This window comes from Pelophylax lessonae (assembly GCF_965119305.1).
Source record: "Pelophylax lessonae genome assembly, chromosome: 7".
Taxonomy (NCBI): domain Eukaryota; kingdom Metazoa; phylum Chordata; class Amphibia; order Anura; family Ranidae; genus Pelophylax; species Pelophylax lessonae.
The window spans coordinates 209,929,561-209,953,014 of record NC_138774.1 but is presented as its reverse complement, the minus strand read 5'-3'; positions in this window follow the sequence as shown (position 1 = coordinate 209,953,014).

The following is a 23,454-nucleotide window of genomic DNA, read 5'->3' as shown; positions in this document are numbered from 1 at the left end:
AGAACTGGATAATGGCATTCCCATTTTCTCAGCCTTTCTTTCTCGTAGTCTTCTATCTATGGTGATACTGAGTTGTATCAATGCATCCAGGGTTTTTGGCAGATCCGCTCGGGCGAGCTCGTCTTTAACGGCCTCTGATAGGCCAAGCCTAAATTGGGATTTCAGAGATGCATCATTCCATTCTGAATCAAGGGTCCATCTCTTGAATTCTGCGACAAAGTCTTCTACAGGTCTCCCACCTTGTTTCAAGGATCTTAATTGAAGATCGGCAGTACTCTGCCTATTGGGATCATCATATAGGCTAGTGAGTTCTGCTAGGAACAAGGCATAGGAGTTGAGAAGCTGGTCGCTTTTCTCAAAAAGAGAGTCTGCCCAGGCCCGAGGATCGCCTGTCAGGTAAGAAATAATAGTACAAACCTTAATGTGATCAGTAAGGTAGGTACGGGGTTTTAGCAAGAAAAGTAACTCACATGCGTTTTTAAATTCGCTAAATTTTTTGCGATCGCATGTAAATACCAAAGGAGGATTTATTTTGGGTTCAGGGGACTGAGCAGTGGTAAGTGGTGTCAGTCTAATTACCTGCTGCGTCAGAGCCTGATTGTCTTCTTTTAATTCAGCAAGTACGTGTATTAACGCAGGTACTTGCTGTTTTAATTGTGTAATCTGAGTGGTTATTTCTGCTGAATCCATTTGTGGTTCGTTCAATCTGTAACGCTCCTGCATTTTACGTATGATGTGGATTTTCAGCTGCAGAAATATTCCACTTCAGTAGTCATGTAGAGAAACGCTGAGACACCAATCCCAACTCTCAATGACTCATCATGTGTGGATGATCTCAATTCAGCAAGTAAATACACACACTCAATAAGATGTTTCCTAGAGTGACTTATGTATATAGTAACACAGTGATGATAGGCTGAAGAGACAGGTTGGGTAGAGATGGTAGATGACAGACACTTGAAAGGAAATGTTCTTGAAGGTAAGATAGTAGCAGATGGGATGCAGATAGGTTTAGCAATCATGTATGGTAGTAGATGACAGAGTAGCAGGTGGACATACAAGAGAGATCAGCCCAGTGCAAGAACAGGTGGTAGTAGGCTCAAGAGCTAGCAATCTTAGATAATGCAGATGTAGTAATAGTCCTTAGTATGCAGAGCTAGATAGTGTAAGCTTTAGTATAAAGGTTATAGAGGTTTCCCCTGTGGGGTACTTATCACTAATAGCAATGTAGCAGAGGAGAGGTTCGGCAAGAGCGGATGATCCGGTAGTGGGATACAGGGATCAGCGCAGCGTGGTTCCGACAGCGAGGTATGCTTGCAAGCATGAGAGCTTCAAGACAGGTTAGCATCAAGGCACAAAGCAGTTTGAACGAACACATGTGAGTGAGAGCCGGCGATCTAAATAGCCATCCAGTCCGGCGCTCAGTGATGACAGCATCAGTCTTAAAGGTGTATGCGCACCTTACCAAAAGAGAATGGTGGGGCGCATACACTTATGAAAGAGTAATTAGGGTACCCAAAGGTACCAGAACATTACACCCATCTGGTACCCGTGGTGTTGTACGTGGCTAGGGGGAAGAACACACCTTCAATGACATCAGTGAGGACGAGGAATTGGACATGAGTAGCTCGGCATCCAACCTTGTGCAAATGGGGTCTTTCATGCTGTCATGCCTGTTGAGGGACCCTCAAATAAAAAGGCTGAAGGAGACGGACCTGTACTGGGTGGCCACGCTACTAGACCCCCGGTATAAGCAGAAAGTGTCTGATATGTTACCGAATTACCGGCAGTCGCAAAGGATGCAGCAGCTACAAAATAAGTTGAAAAATATGCTTTACCCAGCGTATAAGGGTGATGTCACAGCACAACGGGAATCCAACAGGGGAAGAGGTGAAAGTAATCCTCCTCCTACCACAACCACGCCGGCAAGGACAGGACGCTTTACAGACGTCTTGTTGATGGAGGACATGCAGAGCTTTTTTAGTCCTACGCATCGCCACAGCCCTTCGTGGTCCACCCTCAGAGAACGACTCGACCGACAGGTAGCAGACTACCTTGCCTTAACTGCAGATATCGACACTCTGAGGAGCGATGAACCCCTTGACTACTGGGTGTGCAGGCTTGACCTGTGGCCTGAGCTATCCCAATTTGCCATTGAACTTCTGGCCTGCCCCGCTTCAAGTGTCCTGTCAGAAAGGACCTTGAGCGCAGCAGGAGGTATTGTCACTGAGAAGAGAAGTCGCCTAGGTCAAAAAAGTCTAGATTACCTGACCTTTATTAAGATGAATGAGGCATGGATCCTGAAGGGACTGACAGTGGGGGATGCATTTGACTAAAAAAGGCCTGATGAGATGCCACACGCTGCTGTATTTAATCTCTGCATGCCGGATGACTTACGTGACGTCTCCGCCACCAACTACGGTTCAAGCCGCAATGTTTTAGTGCACTTTCTGCCTTGAAAACCTCAATTTTTCCAGCCGCTGCTGCAGCAGCGGCTGCAACAATACCTACTTTTTCATGCATGTGTACATGCCTAATTTTTCTGGCCTCTGGTGCTACACTGTGGCTGCAAAAAAACAAAAAAAAGGCACATACATGTGTCAATTCCCCTTCGTGATCGTTACCTTGTTGTGGTGAAGGGGCTTGCGTATCACAATGAAGCGATCACCTCTAGGAGTGTGTTGGCACACCCCAGATGATAAGGTCGTTGCTTCATTGTGAACAGACCAAAAGCGATCCGCGGGATAATTTTTCATAGAAAAAACATTAATTTTCTTTCATTTAAAAAAAAGAGGACAGCCTCTGCGGAGCTGGGTATTTTTTGGCCGCGTTACTGAATGCTCATGCACAATGGCTGTAGGCTCATGCGTCCTTTTGCGGAGGTGACAAACCTGGTCAGTCAAACCCAAGGCAACATCATCGACCTCATCCCATATGCATTTTTTCTGGAGCATGCCTTGCGAAGAGTATTGGATCAGGCCGTAGATGAGCATTAAGAGGAAGAGTTGTGGTCCCCATCACCACGACAAGCAGCCTTGTCATTGTCGATTGCTGGACCTGTGGCAACACAGAGAGAGGAGTCTGAAGAAGAGAAGTCAGAGGAGGAAGGTGGCTTTGAGGAGGTGGAAGACCAACCACAGCAGGCGTCCCAGGGGGCTTGTTGACACCTTTTGGGGACCCTTGGTGTTGTACGTGGCTGGGTGGAGGAAGAGACCTTCAATGATGTCAGTGAGGACAAGGAACGGGACATGGCTAGCTTGGTATCCAACCTTGTGCAAATGGGGAGTTTGCGGTTGTGCAAATGGACGGACTGACTGACTGTTAAACGGGGAGTTTGGTCTGTCAAAGTTTGGTCTGTCACTGTGAAGCGGGCGTAACCCTTACACTACTTGATCGATACAACATCATACCTGATCGTATTCACACACTGGATGTTTTAAAGCACGTTATTCCAAACAATTTAGGAATGTTAGGTGATTTATGCCCTTTATGGATTAAAACCCAACTCTGCGTCAACTACGTAATTTTCCATGGGAGTTTTGCCATGGATCCCCCTCCGGCATGCCACAGTCCAGGTGTTAGTCCCCTTGAAACAACTTTTGCATCACTATTGTGGACAGAAAGAGTCCCTGTGGGTTTTAAAATTCACCTGCCTATTGAAGTCTATGGCGGTTCGCCCGGTTCGCCGGTTCGCGAACATTTGCCGATGTTCGCGTTCGCCATTCGCGAACGGCAAATTTTAGGTTCGCAACATGACTAATCTTAAGTAGGGATGATCGAACTTTTCAAAAGTTCGGTTCGGCCAGAACATCCGAACTTCCCGAAAGTTCGGCCCGGATTTCAGAACCCTATTGAAATCAATGGGACCCGAACTTCGGTAATCAAAAAACACCATTTTGAAGCCCTAAAACCCAATAAATGCCCCTAAAAAGTGCCTAGGGTTCTGGGTCATACCCCAGGGACTATTAATCACACAAAAAAAAGTTCTTAAAAAGTGTCATTTTTGATAGAGAGCCAATTATTGAAAAAATTAAAAAAAAAAAAAATTAAAAAAAATAAATACATTTTTTGGATTTAGTATCTGGGGGGTCTAAAAAGTGTACCTGTGAAGTTTCAGCTCTGTAGCATGTCCAGAACCATAAAAAAAAGATAGTTTGTATTTTGTCACTTATAGAACAGGTTAGTGGCTTCTCGCTTTTCACACCTTGCCGGTTTAGTAGCAAGCGTTTTTTTGGGCATTTTTTGGAGTCTTTTCAGGCAGGCAAAACATCTGAACTTGTGTATACGGGTATATATACCACTATACACAAGTTCAGATGTTTTGCCTGCCTCCAAAGGACCCCAAAAAATGCCCAAAAAAACGCCTGCTACTAAACCGGCAAGGTGTGAAAAGCGAGAAGCCACTAACCTGTTCTATAACTGACCTAATCCTTTTTTTTTATGGTTCTGGACATGCTACAGAGCTGAGACTTCACAGGTACACCTTTTAGACCCCCCAGACACAAAATCACACAAAAAAAGTTCTTAAAAATTGTCATTTTTGATAGAGAGCCAAATATTGAAAAAATTAAAAAAAAAAAAAAATTCTTTGGATTTAGTATCTGGAGGGTTTTGGAGGCAGGCAAAACGTCTGAACTTGTGTATAGTGGTATATATACACACATACTTATATGTATATACACACCTAGACATATATAGGTGTGAAAGGAGCAGAAAAAACGACTTGCGCTAATGAAATAATTAACACCAATATAGTTATGCTCCTATCACACCTATATATGTCTAAGTGTGAAATACATATAAGTATGTGTGTATATATACCACTATACACAAGTTCAGATGTTTTGCCTCCAAAAACCCCCAAAAAAATGCCTGCAACAACACACCTGGGCGTTTTTTTTTTTTTTGACGCTAGCGTTTTTTTGGGCATTTTTTGGGGTTCTTTGGAGGCAAAACATCTGAACTTGTGTATAGTGGTATATATACCACTATACACAAGTTCAGATGTTTTTCCTGCCTCCAAAGAACCCAAAAAATGCCCAAAAAAACGCTTGCTACTAAACCGGCAATGTGTGAAAAGCGAGAAGCCACTAACCTGTTGTATAAGTGACAAAATACAAACAATCTTTTTTTTATGGTTCTGGACATGCTACAGAGCTGAAACTTCACAGATACACTTTTTAGACCCTAGTGCATATGTGCAACATACAAAATGATGCAAACAAATAAACCAAAAATGCAATAATAATGCAAAAAAATGAAAACGTATGCAATTCATGTAAAAAAAAAAAATGTCCAAAAGGCGACTAGTGATACACCAATGTGCAATAAACGTCCATGTTATAAGTCCATAAATAAAGTGCAAAAAATTGTGACATAAACTTCCAGCTTGGGGAAAGGTGAACTGTGATTGGAAGGTGCAAAGTCCCACCACCAGCTTGGCCTCTTACCAGAAGTTAAACGTTAAGGGCATATATGAATATGACCACTCCAAAGGTCATGCAGCCAGGTAGAAAAGTTCCCAGAAATACAGAAGGCACTCTGACACACTCGTGCTCCCTAGACTCTTACCGGACAAAAGCCAAACAAGAAGCCTGGTTCTATGGTGATGAGTGGTCCTGCCGGGGGTTACTGGACTCTAGGATGGGTGATGTAGTTGCTTGTGTCCAAGAGGAACAGACCCATATACACATACACTCTAAGGTAGCAGCACACCCTATATTGAATCAGCGCACTTTCCTACCCACCACACACATTTTAGACCCCCCAGATACTAAATCCAAAGAAATTTTTTTATTTTTTTCAATAATTGGCTCTCTATCAAAAATGACAATTTTTAAGAACTTTTTTTTGTGTGATTTTGTGTCTGGGGGGTCTAAAATGAGTACCTGTGAAGTTTCAGCTCTGTAGCATGTCCAGAACCATAAAAAAAAGATTGTTTGTATTAGGTCAGTTATAGAACAGGTTAGTGGCTTCTCGCTTTTCACACCTTGCTGGTTTAGTAGCAGGCGTTTTTTTGGGCATTTTTTGGGGTTCTTTGGAGGCAGGCAAAACATCTGAACTTGTGTATAGTGGTATATAAATACACATACTTATATGTATATTACACTTAGAGATATATAGGTGTGATAGGAGCGTAACTATATTGGTGTTAATTATTTCATTAGCGCAAGTAGTTTTTTCTGCTCCTTTCACACCTACTGTATATATGTCTAGGTGTATATACATACATGGGTGTGTATATATACCCCCTATACACATGTTCAGATGTCATGTCTGACTCCAAACATGTGCTCAAAAGATCCCTATGGACGCTTGCAGCCAAAAAGAATGCTGACGGGGGCGAAGCCATATTACTGCAGCGAAAGTGACACAAGAGAAACTAGCTTTTCTCTATGGCAGTCACCCTGATATGGAAGGGTTTTGTCACCCTGCCATAGCAGTCACTGTCAGTTAACCCTACACTACACTACGGTCCCCTTACACGTAACACTTTCCCTACAGAAACTGAATAAATTAAAGCTAACTAAAGTGTAAAAGAGCACCCTAACTACACTAGATATCCCTTTCCTCACACTAAAAATTGCTAAATGACACTTTGTAACACTTTGTAACAGAAGTAACAGAACAGCATTCCACTCTCTTCCATGTCCCGTATAAGAATGCTAGGAATTTGGCAGGGGCTATCTTATATACTGGGGGGCGTATTCACTAATGATTGGTCTATGGACCCCCTAGTCACTCCAATCACATTCCTAGCATTCTCCTGCCTTTGCTAATGGTTCTGGTCCAATCATGGGCTTTTAAAGCCCATTTCCTGTCCCATTGCATTTTGGTCGGTTCTGGTTGCCGAATTCCGAACTTTTTGGGCAAAAAGTTCTAAATTTGGCCGAACCTCGAACAGCCAATGTTCGGGTCGAACCGATGGTCGACCCGAACTGTTCGATCATCCCTAATCTTAAGCAAAGAACAAAATCCTATATAGGCTGATTGGCGCAATGCTCCAAATACTCTCTTATACATTCTGTACATTAATTGGAGTTGTTCCTGAACCCATTTTCACAGACACAATAGTATGATCCTTTTGTGTTTATATACATTTATTATTAGGGTTTTTACATTCATCAATGTTTAGTCCATGGCAAGTTTGAATCTGCAACTCTGTTAAAAATTTTCAAAATCATGAGAGTATATATATATTAGGCTTGTGACGGTATCAGATTTTCATGCTGCGATTAATTGCAGAGCGCCAGGACCAGTCATCACCAGGTAGGCCAGACACTGCTTTATGGCTATATAATAATGTAATGTAGGCTGCTATGCCTGTGTGTGTGTGTGTGTGTGTGTGTGTGTGTGTGTGTGTGTGTGTGTGTATGTGTATATATATATATATATATATATATATATAAATATAATATGCTGCTATGCTCATATATGTATGTGTGTGTGTGTGTGTGTGTGTGTGTTAGATTTTATATATATATATATATATATATATATATATATATATATATATATATATATATATCTAGATCTATCTATCTAATTCTATCTATCTATCTTATTCTATCTGCAGAAACTTGCTTGTATTAGGCAGTTTCTGTCTGTGTCTGAGCCCTAGACGAAGCATGTGGTTATAGGGAGGAGCTAAGTCTCTCACTCTAGGATCATATTACCAGAGCTGTTTCTATTGAGTGAGTGAACTGTTGAGTGGGTGAATGAGTCACCCAGCTCACTGAAATGTATCAATTCAAAAGTCAGACTTGAGGAGCAGATAAACACGGTATTTTGAAAATGCCACAATAACAATACCGTGGGTATGCAATACCGCGATATATCGAATTACAGAAAACTGGCATATCTCTAATATATATATATATATATATATATATATATATATATATACACATACACACACACACATACACACACAGTATATATATATATATATATATATATATATATATATATATATATATATATATATATATATATATATATAATCTCACAAAAGTGAGTACACCCCTCACCCCTCACATTCTTTTAAATATATTATTATATCTTTTAATGTGACAACCATGAAGAAATTACGCTTTGCTACAATGTAAAGTAGTGTGTGTACAGCTTGTGTAACAGTGTAAATTTGCTGTCAAAATAACTCAGCACACAGCCATTAATGTTTAAACCACTGGAAACAAAAGTGAGTACACCCTCTAAGTGAAAATGTCCAAATTGGGCCCAAAGTGTCAATATTTTGTGTGGCCACCATTATTTTCCAGCACTGCCTTAACCATCTTGGGCATTCTTGGGCATGGAGTTCACCAGAACTTCACAGGTTTCCACTGGAGTCTTCTTTTACTCCTCCATGACGACATCACAGTGCTGGAGGATGATAGAGAACTTGCGCTCCTCCACCTTCTGTTTGAGGATGCCCCACAGATGCTTAATAGGGTTTAGGTCTGGAAACATGCTTGGCCAGTTCTTCACCTTTACCCTCTTTACTTTAGCAAGGCAGTGGTTGTCTTGGAGGTGTGTTTGGGGTCGTTATGTTGGAATACTGCCCTGCGGCCCAGTTTCTGAAGGGAGAGGATCATGCTCTGCTTCAGTATGTCACAGTACATGTTGGCATTCATGGTTCCCTCAATGAACTGTAGCTCCCCAGTACGGGCAGCAGTCATGCAGCCCCAGACCATGACACTCCCACCACCATGCTTGACTATAGGAAAGACACACTTGTCATTGTGCTCTTCACCTGGTTGCCGCCACATACGCTTGACCCCATCTGAACCAAAGAAGTTTATCTTGGTCTCATCAGACCACAGGACATGGTTCCAGTAATCCATGTCCTTAGTCTGCTTGTCTTCTGCAAACTGCTTGTGGGCTTTCTTGTGCATCATCTTCTGGGGAGGCTTCCTTCTGGGATGACAGCCATGTAGACCAGTTTGATGCAGTGTGCGGCGTATGGTCTGAGCACTGACAGGCTGACTCCCCACACCTTCAACCTCTGCAGCAATGCTGGCCGCACTCATACGTCTATTTCCCAAAGACAACCTCTGCATATGAGACTGAGCACATACACTCAACTTCTTTGGTCGACCATGGCGAGGCCTGTTCTGAGTGGAACCTGTCCTGTTAAACCGCTGTATGGTCTTGGCCACCATGCTGCAGCTCAGTTTCAGGGTCTTGGCAATCTTCTTAAAGCCTAGGCTATCTTTATGTAGAGCAACTATTTTTCTTTTCAGATCCTCAGAGAGTTCTTTGCCATGAGGTGCCATGTTGAACTTTCAGTGACCAGCATGAGAAAGTGAGAGCGATAACACCAAGTTTTACACACCTGCTCCCATTCACACCTGAGACCTTGTAACTAGAGTTGAGCGGACACCTGGATGTTCGGGTTCGACGGGTTCAGCCGAACTTCACAAAAAAGTTTGAGTTCGGGACCCGAACTTGAACCCGAACCCCATTGAAGTCAATGGGGACCCAAACTTTTGAGCACTAAAATGGCTCTAAAAAAGTAATGGAAAGGGCTAGAGGGCTGCAAATGGCAGCAAAATGTTGTTAATAGCATGGAGTAGTAGGAGGTTGAGGTGGCGGTGGATGTGGCGGTGTAGGTGGAAGCGGTGGCCGTGGAGGAGGACGAGGTAGCCAACACTGGTTTTGGTTTTTAATTTTATTTATTTTTTTAAATTAGGGTGCACCCCAAAAGAGTGAGAAAGATCAAAAATACAACGAGTAGGTAAGGCCAGGATACATGTCTATTCTGCACAAGGTACGGACAAGTCCTGTGGGATCCATGCCTGGATCATTTTAATGAATGTGAGCTTGTCCACATTGGCTCTGGACAGGGGGTTGTGCTTGTCTGTGATAACGCCCCCTGCTAAATACACGTTCAGATAATACACTGGCTGCAGGGCAGGCCAGCACCTCCAAGGCGTAAAGGGCAAGCTCAGGCCATATGCCCAATTTGGAGACCCAAAAGTTGAAGGGGGCAGACCCATCATTCAGGGGCGTGTGCACAAATACTGCTCCACCATGTTGGTGAAATGCTGCCTCCTGCTAAGACGTTCCATATCAGCTGGTGGTGATGGTTGTTGCAGCGTGTTGACAAAGCTTTTCCACATTTCAGCCATGCTAACCCTGCCTTCTGAGGTGCTGGCAGTGCCCCGGCTGCGTTGGCTACCTCTTCCTTCTCCTCTGCATTCGCCTTGTGCTTCCACTGTGCCCCCGCTGTCAGGTGGGAATGCCACAAGCAGCGCGTCTACCAGCGTGCGCTTGTACTCACGCATCTTTGCATCTCCAGTGAGGGAATCAAGGATGGTACATTGTTCTTGTAACGGGGATCCAGCAGCGTGGCCACCCGGTAATCAGCACAAGTTATAATGTGGGAAACTCGGTGGTCGTTGCGGAGACACTGCAGCATGTAATCGCTTATGTGTGCCAGGCTGCCCAGAGGCAACGAAAAGCTGTCCTCTGTGGGAGGTGTATCGTCTGTGTCCTCTGTATCACCCCAGCCACGCACCAGTGATGGCCACGAGCTGTTCTGGGTGCCACCCTGCTGTGAACATGGTTCCTCCTCCTCCATCTCCTCCTCATCCTCCACCTCGGCATCCTCCAGAACTGTGCCCTTGCTGGACAATTGTGTACCTGGCGTTTGTGGGTGCAGGAACCCACCCTCGAAGCCACTTGTGAATGACTGCCCTGAAAGCCTTGGAAATAATCCCTCTTCCTCCTCCTCCTGTGCCACATCCTCTTTCATCATTGCCCGAATCGTTTTTTCAAGGAGGCATAGAAGTGGGATAGTAACGCTGAGATCGGCATCATCAGCACTGGCCATGTTGGTGGAGTACTCGAAACAGCGCAACAAGGCACCCAGGTCTCGCATGGAGGCCCAGTTATTGGTGGTGAAGTGGTGCTGTCCCGCAGAGTGACTCACTCATGCGTGCTGCAGCTGAAAATCCACTATCGCCTGCTGCTGCTCGCACAGTCTGGACAGCATGTGCAAGGTGGAGTTCCACCTTGTGGGCACTTCACATATGAGGCGGTGAGCGGGAAGGCCGAAGTTACGCTGCAGCTCTGACAGGCGAGCAGCAGCAGGGTGAGAACGCCGAAAGTGCGCACAGACGGCCCGCACTTTCTGCAGCAGCTCTGACATATCGGGGTAATTTTTAAGGAACCTCTGCACCACCAAATTCAACTCCAGGCAAGGGATGTGCGTCAAACCGGCTATGCCCAGAGCTGCTACGAGATTTCGCCCATTATCGCACACCACCAGGTCGGGCTTGAGGCTCACTGGCACCAACCACTCATCGGTCTGTTGTTCAATGCCCCTCCACAACTCCTGCGTGGTGTGGGGTTTTTCCCCTAAACAGGCAAGTTTTAAAACTGCCTGCTGTTGTTTACCCCTGGCTGTGCTGAAGTTGGTGGTGAAGGTGTTACGCTGACTGGATGAGGAGGCGGTAGAGGATGAGGAAGCGGAGTAGGAGGAGTTAGCAACAGGAGGCAAACTGAAGCGCCCTGCAATCCTTGGTGGTGGAAGGACATGCGCCAAACTGCTATCCGCCTCAGGCCCAGCCGCCACTGCATTTACCCAGTGTGCTGTTAGAGAGATATAACGTCCCTGACCGTGCTTACTGGTCCACGTATCCATAGTTAGGACCTTGCCACAGATGGCGTTGTGCAGTGCACACCTGATTTTGTCCCCCACTTGGTTGTGCAGGGAAGGGATGGCTCGCCTGGAAAAGTAGTGGCGGCTGGGCACGATGTACTGTGGGACAGCCACCACCATAAGGCTTTTAAAACTCTGCGTCTCCACCAGATGGAATGACAGCATTTCAAAGGCCAGGAATTTTGAAATGCTGGCATTCGGAGCCAGGGATCGCGGGTGGGTAGGGGGGTACTTCCTCTTCCGCTCCAGTGTTTAGGAGATAGAGAGCTGAACGCTTCCATGGGACATTGTGGAGATGGTTGGTGACCCAGGTGGTGGTGTTGCTGGCTGACCCTCTGTTTGCGGGGTGGCAGGTGCCACTGTCACTACAGAGGTGGATGAAGAGGCCGAGACTGCAGCAGAAGAGGAAGCAGGAGGAGCCAGAGACCTTTCTTGGTTTTTGAGGTGTCTACTCCACTGCAGCTCGTGCTTTGCACTTAGATGCCTGGTCATGCAGGTTGTGCTCAGGTTGAGAACGTTTATGCCTCGCTTCAGGCTCTGATTGCACAGCGTGCAAACCACTCGTGTCTCGTCATCAGCACATTGTCTGAAGAACTGCCACGCTGGGGAACTCCTTGGAGCTGGCTTTGGTGTGCTCGGTCCCTTGCTGCGTTGGGCAGTAGCAGGCGCACTGTCTAGGGGACGGCCGCTCTGCTTTTGCACCCTGCTCCCTCTTCTGCTGTGCTGGTGGCTCTGTGCGACCACCGCCTCTTCCTCCGAACTACACAGGTCACCTGCATGACGTTGTTTCCATGTGGGGTCAAGGACCTCATCATCCTCCACATCATCTTCCACCCAGTCTTCACCCCTGCCCTCCTTGTTGGTCTGCACAATTCTGAAAGCCGCAGCAGTTGGCACCTGTGTTTCGTCATCATCCGAGACGTGCTGCGATGGTCCTCATCTTCAAACATAAGTGGTTGGGCATCAGTGCACTCAATCTCTTCTACTTCTGGGGCAGGGCTAGGTGGATGGCCCTGGGAAACCATGCTAACAGAGTCATCAAAAAGCAGAAGAGACTGCTGCATGACTTGGGCCTCAGACTGCTTTTGCAAGGGGGTGAGGTGAAAGACTGATGGACATCAGCTGCAGGTGCCAACTCTGATCTTTCAGCAGGAGACTGGGTGGGAGACAATGTGACGGCACTGGAGGCACTGTCAGCAAACCAATCTACTATTGCCTGTACTTGTTCTGGCCTCAACATTCGTAGAGCCGCATTAGGCCTGACCAAATACTGCTGCAGGTTCTGTCACCTACTCGCACCCGAGGAAGGTATTTCACTTGTGCGTGTAGCTGGCACAGATCGACCACGTCCTCTCCTTGCTACAGGAGCTCCACCAGCAGCACCACGACCGGGGCCACGTCCCTTATTTGACGTTCTCCTCATATTTCTCAAATTTAGGATCTTGCCCTAAATGGGTGTTTTTTGAGTAGCAAAATAGAACAACAGTATCTAAAGGGTGTATCTCACAGTAACATATGCAGGAAACGCTGCAAAAGTATTTTTTTTGTCCTAAATGGGTGTTTTTTGAATAGCAGAATAGAACAGTATGTTGTGTATTTTGCCCAAAAAGGGTGTTTTTTGACTAACACAGTAGGACAGCAGCTTGAATTCTACACGTACAGATGCAGCAAGCAAGGGCTAAAAAATTGTGGATTTTAGCCCAAAAAGGGTGTTTTTAAAAACCCAGAAAATTATAGCTATATATAGCTTTAAATGTGCACTGAATAATGCGACAGAGCCTCAAGATGGAGGGTGATGCCTAAAAATGGGTGTTTTTTCAAACCCTGAAAATTATTGCAATATTTCAAGCTTGTTTTTATCACACATGCAGCAAGTAAAGGGCTGTAAAACTGTGTATTTTGCCCAAAAAGGGTGTTTTTTGACTAACACAGTAGGACAGCAGCTTGAATTCTACACGTACAGATGCAGCAAACAAGGGCTATAAAATTGTTGATTTTAGCCCAAAAAGGGTGTTTTTAAAAACCCAGAAAATTATAGCTATATATAGCTTTAAATGCACACTGAATATGCTGGTGCACTGAGCTTGCATAAAATGCCCCCCTGCCGCCCACCTAACTAACAGACGGATAAAAGTATTTTTTTTGTCACTGGGATCAGGGCAGGGTAAAAAGATTGTGCACTGCACCCACACAACACAATCTATGTAGATCGCTGAGTTGAAGTTTTGATTAAAGAATAAAGATTCTGTCCTCCTATATTCTCTCCCTCAAAGCAGCAGCAGTGCCCTAGTACACAACAAAATCTATGTAGAATGAGTTGAAGTTCTGATTAAAGATTCTGTCCTACTCCTATTCTCTCCCTCAAAGCAGCAGCTTTACAGTTTGGGTTCGCTCAACCTTACTTGTAACACTAACGAGTCACATGACACCGGGGAGGGAAAATGGCTAATGGGCCCACTTTGGACATTTTCACTTGTGTGTACTCACTTTTGCTGCCAGCGGTGTAGACATTAATGACTGTGTGTTGAGTTCTTTTGAGGGGACAGCAAATTTACACTGTTATACAAGCTGTACATTCACTACTTTATATAGTAGCAAAGTGTAATTTCTTCAGTGCTGTCACATGAAGAGATATAATACAATATTTACAAAAATGTGAGGGGTGTACTCACTTTTGTGAGATACTGTGTATATATATATAAACAATAAAGAGAAGGAGGGGAAGAATGGAAAGAAGGGAAAAAGAAGTTCCCATTCCTCCCATACAGCCCCTTTAAAATAAAAAAAAAAAGGGCCTTTATACGGTAACTCCCAAATAGTATATGAGACCAATACAACAATGTTGATTAAAAAATACAAAGCTATATTTTAATAGATATACAACATCATAAACATGATCTAATCCAAAACAGGGTCCCGATAAGAGAATCCCTGTAACATGGTTATATATAATGACTTCCAAACAAGATAATTTAGCAGAAAACGCAAGCCAACATGTTTCGCGGTTGAACCATTCTGCTTCGTCAGGGCTTTACTGCCGCTTGTGTTTCGTCAATGTCTTTAATATATACATACAAAGAAAACAAAGGAAAAGAAAACCATATATATACAATGCACAAAAAGATACATATGTATATGTGCAAACATAGAGCAAATACAAAAAAAAAAAAAAAGCCCTTATAGAGCTAGCAAAGGAGAGTGGGGATGTGAGTTTTGAAGCCCTAATGAGGGACGAGGACCCCTATGAATTAACTGTGCTCGATAGTGCATCTTCAGCCTGGCCAATTAATTATAAAAATAAGTCTAAAAAATTTCCAACTCAAACTAATCCAAGGGTGATTTTTTTCAGTTGGTAACGAAGGATTTGGACAAACTCAACTCTGAGAGGACATTCCGGTCCAGGGCAGAAAGGGATTAAAGAGAGGCTTTAAACAAACTTCAAGAACGTCAAAACATTATTAATAATCCCTCCGATAAGGGGGGGGGGAACATTGTTATTCTTACTGTAGATTCATACACTCAGATGTGTATGGACATCCTCTGAATCCGGCTTGGTACAAAAGGATTTCTTCTCTAACTCTTGCCCAGTTTCAGGCTGAATTTAGTAGATTGGTGGGCAGACCCTTTGCACAGGGCATCATCACCAAAAGTACTAGGGATTTTATCATTATTGACCACCTTGTCGTCCCCACTTTCTATGCGTTACCCAAGACACAAAAAAAAACGTAAAAACCCCCCCTGGTCGCCCCATCATCTCTGGGATTGGCAGTGTGACCTCCAAAGCGAGCATTATTGTGGATGACTACCTCCGTCCGCATGTGGAAAGTTTACCCACCTATCTTAAAGATACGATTCATCTATTAAACATCCTTGATGATCTACATCTTGACACTAATACACTATTGGTGTCCATTGATGTAGAGGCTCTCTATTCTAGCATTCCCCACTACTTGGGCCTAGCCATGATTAAAAGATTTCTTGATGGGGGGCGTAGCCTGGCTATGGACAGATAGAGACATGTGCCACTTCAGCTCCGCAACCGCCGCCACTTAATCAGCAGCTTTCCGGGGTGTCCCTGCTCCCACACGGCTCACACCATGTCCCAGTACCGCCGGACAGCCTCACAGCCACCACGACCCGATCACTCCCGGCAGTGATGCCTGCCTTTCTTCTTCCCCAAGACCCGTGGCAGAGAGATGCAGGCCTCAAAGATGGCACCAGTGGGGACGGCTTCACAGCACCATGCTAGAGTACAGAACCCAGGCTCTCCCCACCAAGGTCAGTGAGTGCTTCGGTCCCCCCAGCCTCCCCTCACTCCACGGCATCGCAGGGAGGGGGATCTGACATGGCAGAGGTGCTTGAGGATGGGGATCTGAGGAGACATATATGGGCCCTACCCACTAAAGCAGACCTGGACAGGTTTACTACCAGGGTGGAGACAGCCTTTAAAGAGGACATTGCTTAGCTTAAAGCTGACACTTCCCATCTGGGGACCCGTCTGGAGGATCTAGAGCAGTGTTTTGACACCCTACCTGTTATCTCTCAACTCCAAACACGGTGTGAGGAGCAACACAGGAAAATAGAGGCCCTATTGAGCCAGCTCGATGACTTTGAAAATCACAGCAGAAGGGGCAACATCTGTATCCGTGGCCTCCCAGAGGCCACGGCGCCAAAGGATATCATCCCCACCCTTGTGGATATTTTCAGAGAGATCCTGGAGCTCCCGGCTACCGCTCCTTGATTGACAGAGCGCACAGGGCCCTGAGGCCCCTTTCACAGGATGCAGATAACCCACGTGATGTAATTTGCAAGCTACATATGTACACTCTCAAAGACAGCATTATGCGGAAAATGCACAATAAGCCTTACTTTGACTTTGATGGTGCACATTTTTTTTCTATCAAGACATATCATGGCGTACTCTCATGTAGCACAGGGCCCTCCGCCCCCTCCTGACTGCTATCCAGGCCGAGGGCCTCACCTACCGCTGAGGTTTCCCCTTCTACCTGCAAGCTACTAGGGATCGCAAGCAAGCTACCCTACGTACTAAAGATGACCTCCCGAATTTCTTATCCACCTTGGGCTTGGATACTGTGGACTTCCCGGGTTGGAGGAACTTGCCAGATCTCCCGGTGCTGCAGCTCCCCCAGCCCTGGCAGCCTGTAACTCGGAAACAGCGCAGATGAGGTCGTCCGGGTCCTACCGAGGACCCTCTCTCTGTCCCCTCTACCTCAAGGACCTAATTGCTTTGTTGAGACTGTCTTATGCACCTTCTCTGATTGATCTTCATGCACGACTGACCTTCCAATCCTCCCCTTTGTTTTTTTGCCCCTGCTGACCAGACGGTGTGACTTTGGTCTGAGGCCTGGTCATCGCCCTGGTGTCACCATGGCACTGAACTACCTCCTGACTCTTTAGCACTTTATCCTGTGGCTGGGGCGGTGGGTGCAGGGCGGGTGTTCTCTCGTTCCCCCCTTTTCCCCCCTGTGGCCAGTATACGTTCCTCAAGTAGACCATACCTCTACGGGTATTGTCCCTTTTTGGGACACAGGGCTGCGGCCTAGCGTGTCATCCCGGCCCGGGCGGCACGTTTGGCGCGGCCTCTAGTTTCTCTCCTTATTGGTTGAGATGTCCTTACCACTTTTTGTGGTTCATTTGGTTTATATGTTTTATGTGTTTTATATATGTACTGACTCGCTCTTCTTTCTTCCCTCTTTCCTACTTTCTTTGTGCCTGTACACCTGGATGCGTGATCCTCAACGCTGCTCGTGCCGTGCCTGCCGTCTCCTGGAAACCCTACCTGCCTCCCACACCACACATGGAGTCACTTAAGGTAATCCCATACAATGTACGTAGTCTTTGTTCCCCGCACAAATGTAGTAGGTTATGGTGGGAGCTGAAGAAGCTTAAGGCGCAGGTGGTCTTCTTGCAGGAGACCCACTTTATCCTTCAGTCACTACCGAAAATGCCCACACACCTCTTTAATCAGTGGTATCAGAGCCCCTCCCCAGTCAGCAAGTCGTGGGGCACAGCTATTGCAATACATAGGACCTGCCCTTTTCATCCCACTGAGCACCTGGTAGATCCTCAGGGTTGATATGTGTTCCTGAAAGGGACCATTCTGGGTAAGATGTTTACATTTGCCTCTGTTTACGCCCCTAATACAAACCAACTCACTTTCCTAGATGCGACACTTGAGCGCTTGGCGGAGTTCAGGGAGGGTTCACTGATCGTTGGGTGAGACTTTAACATCAGCTCTGATCCCTTGATAGATACTTCCCACGATCGGTCATCACACTCATATGCCTTCCTTAAGCATTTTCGTAAGACCTTACAATCCCATCTCCTGATAGACACCTGGAGGGTCCTGCACCCCACAGAGCGGCAGTTCAGCTACTACTCTACAATGCATGATGTCTATACATGGATTGATGTTATCTATGTTGACCATCCCACTCTGAAGCGCCTGCTGCGGTCGTCCATAGAAAATATTACAATCTCAGACCATGCACCTGTCACGATGGAGCTTCCCCTGCCGGCTGGCTCCCACAAGTCCTGGTATTGGCGGCTGAATGAAAATCTTTTGGACTCGCAGGTGATCTCCAGGGTCTCGGAGGTCTTCCGACATTACTTTGAGGAAAATGGGTCGGATGATCTGAGTGAGGGGGTGGTGTAGTAGGGCCACAAGGCTGTGGTGAGAGGGGAGTTTATTTCCCTATGCACCAAGCTTAAGCAGGAGAGACAGGCGGACTTCCAGAGGGTTCTGTCTTCCCTTCAGAAGGCTGAACTTTGCCATAAACAGACAGGGGACCCTGACGCATTGGCACGGTTAAACAACCTTAGAGTGCTTTTTTCCAGCCTCCTTGACCATCTCACCCGCTCCTGCCTGTGCTACGTCTCCCATAAATATTATGAACAGGGGAATAAATGCGCAAATGTGTGTGCACAGTGATCCCTTTAGAAGCACTGTTGGCACACATCACAGTGATCCCGAAGGAGAATAAGGATCCCGCAGTCCCACAGAGCTACCATCCCATATTATTGCTCAACACGGACATTAAAAATTTAGCTAAGATCTTGGCGAACCTGTTAAAACATCTCATGCCCCAGGTCATCCACCCCGATCAGACCGGATTTATTACTGGTAGAGAGGCTAGAGACAACACTATCAGGGCAGCGCAGTTGATCCACTGGGCTAACAACCATTCCATTTCCCATCCTACTTGATCCTGCCGACCGACGCAGAAAAAGTGTTTGACCGCGTAGACTGGGCCTATCTGCGGGCGGTGTTAGAGTCCTTGGGCTTGAGGCCCCACATGCTGACTTGGATCATGGCACTCTACGCCAGCCCTAGTGCAAGGGTTCGGGTGAATGGATGTTTGTCCACTAGGTTCCCGATCGGGAACGGCACCAGACAGGAATGTCCACTCTCACCTCTTCTCTTCGCTCTAGTTCATGAGCCTCTTCTGTGTAAAGTGCGAGAGAACATGGATATCAGAGGTGTGATGATTGGCAAGACGGAACATATACTCTCTGCTTATGCAGACGATGTGCTGTTCCATCTCATGGACCCCATGGTCTCCTTGCCGGTACTGATGCAGGAACTGGAGAGGTTTGGCAGACTCTCAAATTTTAAAATGAACATTACTAAGTTTGAGATCCTCCCCATCCACCTGCCCTCGTCCCTGAATATGTCCCTCTGGACCACGTTTCCCTTCACCTGGGCCACCTCCACGTTGAGGTATTTGGGTGTCCAGCTCACTGACTGCTTTGACACACTGTACGCAGCCAACTACCCTAAGTTGCTGAGTGCCATTAAACATGACCTCCTGCACTGGACAAAGACGGCTTTCACTTGGCTGGGGAGGGTGAACATAATTAAAATGAATATCCTCCCGCGTATCCTGTTCTACCTGCAGATGCTACCTATTCCCCTGCCACAGAGCTTCTTTACTCAACTTTCTAGCATGATTTCGGGGTTGTCTGGAAGACATGACGCCCACGAATAGCCGTAGCGGCTCTGAAATGTCCGAAGCACTTAGGGGGCTTGGGACTACCGGACATACAGCGGTACTAAAGGGCGATCGTCCTTCAGAGGATCTTGAACTGGCACTTCCACAACCAATTCAAACTCTGGGTCTCGATGGAGAAATATATGGTGGGCAGGAATCTGTCTTACGCCCCGTGGCTATCTCGACAGTCTAGGGGGCTGTCAGATTAAACCTCTCCCTTCAAGATTCATGCACTTAAAGTGTGGGATCAGGTGAACCGACTTCTAAATCTGGCACCCCCTGTCTCTCCGCTGGCCCCTCTCGGGGGCTACCTTTGGTTCCCCCCAGGGGAACAGATGGCCTTTTTTGGCCCCTGGGTGGATGATGGAAATGCCAGTTGTGGCAAGCTGATTGAGGGGGGAAGACTGCTGCCTTATGATACTTTGAGAGACTGACATGGAGGTTCTCCTATGAACTTCTGGAAATACAGGCAATTGCATCACTTCTTCACGGTCCATGGTCCCTCTATTAGGCCGCCTTCCTCATTCAAGCCCTTTGAGCGTCTGCTCATACAAGATGCTCCTATTCCCGCATGGTTTCGGAGCTCTATCAGCTGCTAGGGGAAGGGTCATCTGCCTCTAAACCCACCTATGTCTGTGTCTGGGAGAGGGACCTGGGGCTAGAATTCACTGCTACCCAATTGACCCACTACCGACTTACCCACTCAAGTTCCGTTGACTCTAAAATGCAGGAGAAGAACTATAAGTTACTGACGCGCTGGTACCGAGTGCCTGCGGATCTGGCTGGCATATACCCCTCCACCTCTGACGCCTGTTGGAGAGGCTGTGGGGGACACGGTACCCTACTGCACCTGTGGTGGGACTGCCCGGCTATTGCCCCCTTCTGGGAAGATGTGAGGGACCAGATTAAGACTATCCTGGACCTAGACATACCCTTCAGTCCCCTCCACTTCTTGCTGCATGTTTCCTGCATGCCGCTTAGTCGTTACCGATGAAGCATACTGCCCCACCTCCTCAATGTGGCCAGGAGATTGATCCCAATATATTGGAGGCGGCCGCAGGTACCGTGCAGACTGGACTGGACGTGTAGGGTGAATAAAATTAGAGACACAGAGGAGTGGATTGCCAAGTGCAGGGGTGTTTGGGAACGTAATGACATGCTGTGGCAACCTTGGCTTGATTATATAGGTGACTCGGCCCTGTTGCCCTCGAGCCTGAACCAGGCCTTGCTGGCACTGGCCGACCCATCCCTTGGCAGATTATAACAGGAGGCCCGTTCCGTTCCTTACTCTGAGTTACAGAAGAACCTATGTTCTACATCTGTGTGCCGATGGGGGAGACGAAGGCACGGTGCGGCAGCTAGAGAATCTTGGACGCTGTCAGGTATGATTCTGACTCTCTTTATCTTCCTTTATTTTTTTTCTTTTCCTTTCTCCTCTCCTTTCTTCTCTTCTCCGCTTCTTCTTTCTTTCTTCTCCACTTGATGCTTTTACTATGTTATGGAGAGTACAACACTATGACCCTGTCTGGTCTTCTGGTGGCGGCATATTTAGCATTAATGTGCACTGTGAGCGGTGGCTCGGATTTTGGTTGGGCTTCCCCTTTGGGAGGTTTACTGTTGCTAGGCCCCCCCCCCCCACGCCGCCCCGTCTTGGGTGGCAGGGGCATGATTGGGGGGGGCTCCTGGTGGGGTGTGCTGCGTCGGGGAAGGTTTGCTGGAGGCAGTTTTGCCCCCCTCCCTCGGTGTGGGCCCTGGCTCGGGGCCGGCACTGTTCTTCTGTACTATACCCGTAGCCATTTGATGTTTACCTTTACTTTTGCTGCCAATGGCCTACTCTATGTCATATGTTAGCTGTGTAGTTGTATTTTCCATACAAGTTGTTCCTGGAAACTGGCTTTTTATGCGGTTATGTTCTTATGTGTTTGGACATGTTTGGCCTTACCCCTTTCTCCACTCCCTGTTGTACTGTGTATTTCGTGTTAACTAAAATAAAGATTATATAAAAAAAAAAAAAAAAGATTTCTTGATGAGAGGAGCAACATTCATCAGGAATATAATGGATTTATTTTGAAATTGCTGGAGTTCATTTTGGCTCATAGCACCCTCCTGTTTGACCGCTCTTGCTTCCTCCAGGTGCAGGAGGTGGCTATGGGGACCACCTGTGCCCCATCCTATGCTAACCTGTACCAGGGGGGGGTGGGAGCGGTCAATCTTCACTGATGAGGACTTATCGATGTACTTCCACCATGCGTCACTATGGCGGCGGTACATCAATGATATCCTCATCTTATGGACTGGATCACCTGAACTTTTAGGTGAGTTCGTTGATAAACGAAATATCAATGATTTCAATTTACACTTTACCACCAATATTGGTACGAACCAGTTGGCATTTTTAGATCTTATTATTACTAAACAACAGGATGGCTCTGTGGCTACAAGCCTCTTTAGGAAACCGACAGCAGGCAACTCCCTGCTTCATGCCAGCAGTGCCCATTCTCACTATCTTATCAAAGGCATACCCGTGCGTGGGCCAATACCTATGGGTGCGTCGCAACTGTACAAATGATGATTTTGAAATACAGGCCAAGGCCCTGAAAACTAGGTTTCTTCAGAGGGGTTATAGCCATAGAGAACTAAAAAGGGCCTATAGAAAGGCACTTAAGAGCCCTCAGGAACTTCTGTTTTTTTTAGGGTGATTATCACTCAGAGGAGGTGAAGATTAGACCCATCATTAAATACAACAAACAAAATAAGGAAATAAGTATCCTACAAAAACATTGGCATCTCCTTACCCAAGATAATGTCATTAAACACTTTATCGATATAGATCCACAAGTGACTTTCTGAAAAAATCAATCATTCAAAGATGTTCTTACATCCTGCCACTTTAATGGAGCCAGGGGTTCGGACCTATGTGGTGACAGTTCCCAGGGTACCTTTATATCAACAGCCTGAGTCAGAGACCCTGGGCTTTGCACCCGGGAGTGTGTTTAATACTTTCCAGGCCAGGCAGCACCCTTTGTGGGAACCTAAAGCACTGTGTAGCACCCTCCTAGGTAGGTGCTAGGAAAAACATGTGTGGCCCTGTCTACTTATCAGTGGGGCCTAATCAGTTAGTCTGTCACCTGCTTCCAGGTGTGACTGTTGAGTCTGGGGAGTCTCCCCACTGCATCCAATGAGGGCTCTTGTTGGACGGTGGAGGAAACCTGGCCAATGGCACGCCTGGGTTTGTAACTGCCACAGTGGGAGGAGTTTGCCGCAATGCACCCTGGGATTGGGTATAAATCAGGCGGGAGCATGTGACAGAGCATCTTTGGCAGGAAGCAGAGTCCCAGGAGGAGGGTGACGGCTGTCACTCCTCCTGTGTGAGAGAGCGAAGGTGGTCCAGGCAGTCTGCCTAGGGACTGGAGGTTGAGCTGTGCTGCAGAAAGGGATCCAGAGAGTTGCTGACCGAGTGGAGCTGCCGGGCGGATACCTTCAGGAAAAACAGTATCATTAGTACTCAAAATCTGCCCAGGAGTCTGCCTAGGAGAGGGGACCACTCCAGAAGGTCAAAGGGATCCGGGAGCCAGCTAACCAGTAGAAGTGACAGTGAAAGGGGCTGTCAAGTAATTAAAGCCCTGAAGATAGGGGAATGAAAGAGGGTGCCAGTGTGGGTCCTGAAGCGTGCAGCATTACAGAATAGGAATACAAGTAGCTACCTCAGGCAAGAGTACCACAGGGAGCTGGAAAAGGACTCCCATAGCATAAGGGAAAGTCGCAAAAACAAACCAA